The sequence below is a fragment of the Cimex lectularius genome, unplaced genomic scaffold (genome assembly GCF_000648675.2).
Source record: "Cimex lectularius strain Harlan isolate CLEC.00 unplaced genomic scaffold, Clec_2.1 scaffold277, whole genome shotgun sequence".
In the NCBI taxonomy this organism is placed as follows: domain Eukaryota; kingdom Metazoa; phylum Arthropoda; class Insecta; order Hemiptera; family Cimicidae; genus Cimex; species Cimex lectularius.
Genome location: NW_019394221.1, coordinates 505,197 through 512,157, shown reverse-complemented (window position 1 = coordinate 512,157; position 6,961 = coordinate 505,197). Strand labels below are relative to the sequence as shown.

The window sequence follows — 6,961 nt, the reverse complement described above, 5'->3', positions numbered from 1 at the left end:
TTCAAATTTTACAGATCAAACAAAAATGTGTGGTGTTTAGTGACCGTCAACCAATGATTATTTCCAGATCGTGAGATGCGGTCTAGAGTGACGTAGGTTTTAGAAAAAATTTTCTTTATCGTGCCAACATGTGAGACATCACAGAGAGTGAAAAAAATGCATTTGTAAATTTAAACAATGTTTATAAATTCCAGGCTCTGAAGATGATCTCAATAAAGATCGAAACGTTGGCACGATAAAGAAAATGTTTTAAAACCTACGTCGCACCAGACCGCATCTCACGTTCTCCAATTAATTATTTATTATAAATTTTAAAGTTTCCATAAAGTTTAAATTATCAAATTCCATAAAGTTTAAATTTTGAGGAATTGTTATCAATCTTTTTTCTCTATTATTATCCAAGGATCTTGTGGGATATAACACGTTTTTTTGTACTTTAACCTATTTTCAAAATAAACTTGGGTTTTCAAAATCAACGCAATCTTTTTTTAAGTGTATTTGCATTCTTTTAAAATCCACAAATATATATTTCGCACTCACACACCTATTATTTTTTCATGTAAATAAAAGTATTACGTTGCTTTAATAATAAATATATAAAAATTAAAACATCTAACATCATAATGGTTTGATGTTGTTGCCCCATCCGACTCAGTGGGTTTATTTACCCTCCGGCTCTAATTTACATGACCATGGCTTCTTTCAGACCGGCTTTTTTTACATAAGGAATTAAGGTTGGCGGGCATTCCCACCTCAGGTAGCGGTGAGATCGGCTCAATTTGCCATCGCCCGCCCTCCATTACGACTCAGTACTGATACCGACTGCTGACATAATACCTGGTACTGTAGATTGATAAAAGTGTGACGTGAAATCCATTCACTAGCCCGAAACGACAATGAACCCCTGTTGCAAAGTCTTGCAGTGATTACTCTACCAATCATCCCACCTAAACATTAACAACAAACCCTTTACCAAACACTCATTCTGCCGATATGAAGCTTCGGAGTGGAAGTTCGACGCTCAACCTCAACCAAACGTTCCAACATTCACCTCCTATCCAGCCTCTTCAATCCAAAATCCTAAGAAAAATCTTTATTGCTCATTTCTACCTCCATACATTCGTTCAAGACCTTGTAAGAACACATTATCAAAAATTCCACAATACCCTTTGTGTCAACAAAAAACACTCGTTCAACAACTTTCCTCACTAACCCTACTGGAACTCAACCCTCTTAAAAGGCATTGTATAATTTTCGGCACCTAGTTTTTCCAGTTACTCGTCGCTTTCAGGCCTGAATGTGGTGCCGGCACAGGAAGCAAGCTCTTTGCAATAAAAAAATGGGAATCCTATTCTAGACCTTACCGAAAAGAAGAAACCCTTCTAGCCCGGCTTCGAACGGCCAAGTCCGGCTCCTTCAAAGCACCCCTAAGCCTATTTCCAATTTGTATATCCCACATCATAATTGATTCCCTTTTATAAATTTCTGCCAGAACTTTCACCAAACCTCCAAAGACCTCCAATCCGTACTAATCAATATTTCAGCATCAATAACCAATTTTATTTTGGTTGTGGCGACCCCGAAAGACCTAGGATGCTGGGCGGTCCTGGGTCGTATTGAGAGGTGCCTCCCCGGATTCTGAGATCGAGGAAGCTCCAGTAAGCAGGAGAAGGTGTCGATGGTGGCTGGTAAGTTTAAAACTATTTGTTGGATAGATCCGGTCCTTTCCTGCTTGCATTTGCCGTAGTTTAAAGGAAACTCGCTCTGATGGAGCCGGGCTGTATCGCTGACTTGTACAAACTTAAGATTTCAGAAAAATAAAGTCTAACATGAAATGAACCTTATTTTCTAATTTCCTAACCTTATTTCTAACGTTCATATCAATAAATTAGGATTATTTGCATATTGAAACTTGCAAAAAAGTCCTATTGGTTAAAAATTTAAACGGTAGGTTATGTATTTAATTCTGAATAATTTACTAGTTTTCGTGGTCCGCTTGACCAATTAATGTCTTTCAATTAATTAAGGTTTTTAGTTGACATAAAAAAAGTCAGTGTCACGAGCGGGATTCGAACCCACGCCTTTCGGCTTGATACGCCGCTGCTCTACCACTTGAGCTATCGCTACTTCGATTCACTCGGAAAAAATGGCAAAAAAGAGGGAAAATTCAAAAGGTGGAGTTGAAGTGGGAAGTTAGTGTCCGAGAGTATCGAAGGGCTTGGGTTCGAATCCTGCTCGTGACACTGACTTTTTTATCTCAACTTACCTTAATTAATATTCTATATAATCTTGAAAATTGTGCCCCACGCCCCTAAAAGAACCCTAGCAGATATGTTATTAGCATGCTCATCCTTTGCTTCTTTCAGAATAAAATATATTGAAAATTGCATTCCCCAAATTAATAATAACAATAAGGATAAATTTTTAAATCTATGTATTCCCATTGGTATTGGGGTTTCATACAACATTGCAAGCACCTCCCTAGTTGATATCAGCAACTTTTCCATAGAAATAGACTTGTATCGCATTCTGGCCCTTTACCATCCTCAACCAATCATCATAAACTTGTTCATGTTGACAAATCTTTGTGCAAATATTCCGTATTCATTTACAATAAATCATATGAAGTCCTAGTCATCATCGATTAGAGAAAACACGAGCCTGATCTTTCCAAAACTTTGTTTTTAAACCTGCTTTCTTCCGTACTCTTTCTAAAGCCCATGTCCATACCTAATTGATATATTTTTAATAACACAGTTTCAAGTTCCCATCAGAGCGAGGCAAACCCCGGCGCAGTGGCAGCCCCAGACTTGGAAAGAACGGAACCCCACGGATCTCTCGCAACTGATGCTTTTAATCTTAAGATTGTGCGCAGTGCTTTATCGAGGAGGTGTCGATGTCTAGTCACCATCGACACCTTCTCCAAGCTAGCTGAAGATTTCTTGATCTCAGAGTCCGGGGAGGCACCCCTCAATCCAGCCCAAGACCGACCAGCACCCAAGGCCCAGAAGTCAGCCGCGCCACACCGCCAACACGGGGAACCAGCAAAGGAAACAAGAGTTGAGGGGATGGGATATTAAATTTTATCTATTAGTTGGATGTCTGTTAAGAAATTAAAAATTTTGTTTATTGATGTTGAGTTGTTGCTTAGTTTGGATTGGAGGTCTTTGGGGATTTGGTGGAGGGTTCTTGTAGAGGTGTATAAAGGACAATCTATTGTGATAGTAGTTTTACAAAGTGGACATATAAGTTTAGGGGTTCTTTCAAGGAGGAAACTATGGGTGAGTCGGGAGTGGCATGCAAAATCATCTTATTTGGTATGAAGTGGAGTATTAAAAAGCCTATACCGTATCATTGAATCCCAAGAAACTATTCCGAGTCAACTGTTTGGATTTAGGTCCCTACACTCTAAAATCCATCAATAACATCGCGATGTTGTCATTTCGCCTTTGTGGATTAGAGTTGATGGGTTTTGGTTTGCGAGTCGGAGAACTCCTGTTGAACCGGCACAGGGTCACTTACTGGGGGTCTGTCCGCACTCATGGTTTATCATCTTGGTGGATTGTAGTTTATTCGGCGTGTCAACAGTCATGGGAAGAATTATTCTGTTCTTTTATTTATTTATTTTCATCATCGTAAATCAGCTAATTTGTTTAATTAACCTTTACTCACAATTTTAAAAATATCACATTCTGGGTTTTTCTTGTGTTACGACTTCACGGATGCGACAAACATCGAGTCCTTCTAATTTGTTATGCTCTTTTTCTGTCATCGTTTTTTTTTTTTTTTTTTTTTATTTGGGCGAAAAACCGGTCGCGCCGACGTGTTCTGTGGTCGCACACCTTTCTTTTCCCCGGATTTATTTATGGGTCGGGTATTGTTCCTGACCCCTGCGTGCTGAAGTGATATATAACTGAGAAAAATAATCCTTCCCTGTGTTTTCAGGCGATCTTTGATCTTTTTTTACCTTGTTAAGCAACACATCTAGCTCACGTATATTATAATTTTAAGGTTTTCTCCTTGTTCTTGTTCAAAATGGGTTTCGGTTGTGAAGAAAAATTACAAAATCAATTAACAGCGAGCGGTTGTAAACACACGTCTTTGACATGTGTAACTTGAAGTTTTAATGGTAGCATTTGCTGGTTCTTACGTAAGCGCCTTAAGATCAGCCTTCCGATGACTGATGGCATATCTTTGCGAAGACGTGCCCCGAGCTTATAGACGAGAAATTAGTTTGATGGTTTGCCGAAGATTGCACAATCTGTAGTCTTTTTTCAATTATTGACGTTACATTCTCCTTTCGAAAAGAACTGCTAGCCTTTTTAAGTTGCGTCAATCCTACAATTTCAGCAATAAGCCAGTTATCAAAGCCACTATCGATCCTGTGAAGTCCTACGTTAATATGAAACCAGGCCAAATAAGATGATTTTGCATTCCATTTTAATCTTCTGGATTGCTTACATTGCAAATTTTGTTAATTTTCTTCAAGTTAATAACATTTGTATCTCATCTTGAAGAAAAAAAGGCCAGGGTAAAATTGTTAAAAATCAGGTCAAATTTTATAGCTAGCATAGATTGTCTTTTTACTGTCAAAATTCAAGTATTAAGATCAGTTTTTTCGCTCATTGGTCTTTTATGGTGCGTACTGCATACTTCTGCTTACTTGCCTTGACACTAGCCCTAACTTAACGTAAAATATAAAATCCCCTGTACTTCGAAACCGCCCACAAAAGACCTCGTTTTTAAATCCATTACAGTTCGTGGTCCGATAAACCAATTAACTTTTTTCAATTAATTAATCTGTTATGAAAGGTATTGGTTGAGATAAAAAAGTCAGTGTCACGAGCGGGATTCGAATTCACGATCTTCGGCTAAATACGCCTCTGCTCTACCACTTGAGCTATCGTGACTTCGATCCGCTCAGACACTTCCCATCTCAACCTCACCTCTCGAATTTTTGAAAAATGGCAAAAAGGAGGGAAAATTCGAGAGGTGAAGTTAAGATGGGAACGGAATGTCCAAACGGATCGAAGTCACGATAGCTCAAGTGGTAGAGCAGTGGCGTATTTAGCCGACGATCGTGGGTTCGAATCCCGCTCGTGTGAATGACTTTTTTATCTCGTTTTTAAACTTTTCTTAACCATCAAAACCATTATAACTTTACTTATTAAAACACTAAAACTTCACCATTATATACAACTTCATCCTTAGAGCCACTCCCTTTATTCCTCGGGGCAGTAATATTTTACAATTATTATAATTAATTCTACTTTCAATCTAAGGTCTTGGTTGAGATGAAAAAGCAAGTCACTTGAGCGGATTCGAACCCACTACCTTCGGCTACATGTGTTCGAATCCCGTTCGTGACGATTGCTTTTTCATCTCAACCAAGACCTTGATTTAATTTATTAAAAGTATAATAAATTAAAATAATTAACACAGTCAATTATAACTACTAAATAAATATACGGAGTAAATAAAATTTTATATATATATAATACAATAGTACATAATAATAAATAATAATATAATAATAATCCCTCATTCTCTAGATCCTCTTTTATTTTTTCCTCTAGGCCTAATCATGAAATCTAAATCACATTGTCACATTGAAATAAATTGTGATAAAATTTCTAAAATAAATATATAAAAGTAATAGTATAATAAAAAAAATGAAATGCCTTAAAAACAATCAAATCTGATTATCTTCAACCTTTCTTTAAAATAACTGAAATAAATTAAGTTATTAGTCAAATATTGTTAATAATAATCAGAAAAAATTCCCTGAACAAAAAATTGTGGCCATATATCGACCACTTCATTATAAATATGGCAATCAATAATTACAAATAAACCTTCAATTCAAGTTATCTTGACCCTAAATAATACGAATCAGCAAAAAAATAAAGATGCAATAATTGGACCTCATAAAGAATTATTATTATAACAGCTTCCTTCTTCCAGTTAATAAGGAAAAAAGTTTATCTCAATACTTCAAGAAGGGCAACGAGAAAAGAATCCAATGTCGTTTTCCAGTTTGTGCGATAAAAAGTTTCACCTTGACATCCCTTGGAAGCGGATTTGCTGAAAATGCTGGAAAAACTACCAACAGCTTGCAACAATAAGCGAGCTTTTGTTTATTTATAAACATTACAATTGGACTATAAAGAAAAGTCCAAAATTATTAAGTGTTGAAAAATATCTATTAAATTAGAGATAACTTTTTGCATGAATTGAAAAATTGTGAATCATTAAAATTTACACTAATTAGATTATATCAACAAAATATAACTCTTTAGAGATAGAAGCTCAACACTATCATATATGCATGCAAAAAAAAAAATAAAATAAAATAAATAAACCTACATGTAAAAATTTTTAATACTTACCCTTGATAGTGTTAAATACTGGAGTGCTGAACATGTTTTTTTTTTTTAACAACCCCGGCACTGCCGACCTTTTTTAATTTGAACTCATGTATACAATCAGGCTACAATGACAAAACGAGGAAGACGAACATTCCGTAAAATCGTTAAGACGCGTTGGACTGCCGATGTCTGGAACGCGTGCGGAACTGCTATTATTAATATCATTTAAGAGTCCTGATTAAACCCTTCCACTGAATATGGTTTATCACTACCACGGATCCTAGATTTAAAAAAATGGAGAAAGAGAAAAAAAAAGAAGAATCTCTTGGATCTCTTTTAATGTAGCAGCCAATTAATAATTTCTCAGTTTCAAAACAATATTTTCCCAACTTAATTGAGAAAGCATGCTTTTTTTTAAATTTTGTGTGAAATTTATGCCAGACTGATGATGTATGACATGATATAGATATATGCATATATATGATAGATGTATTAGTTAACATAATTACTAACAACAAAATATACACATACACTAAAACATTTTGGTGGTCAACATTTTTTAAATGTCATAATAATAGGTAATTGAGTATCAA

At 35.9% G+C, this 6,961-nt stretch overlaps 1 protein-coding gene across 1 annotated transcript in view; it reads left to right on the top strand.

The window, feature by feature from the left end:
- Positions 1–6,961, top strand: part of LOC106666990 — a 72,740-nt gene that overhangs the window by 65,215 nt on the left and 564 nt on the right. The window lies entirely within an intron of this gene.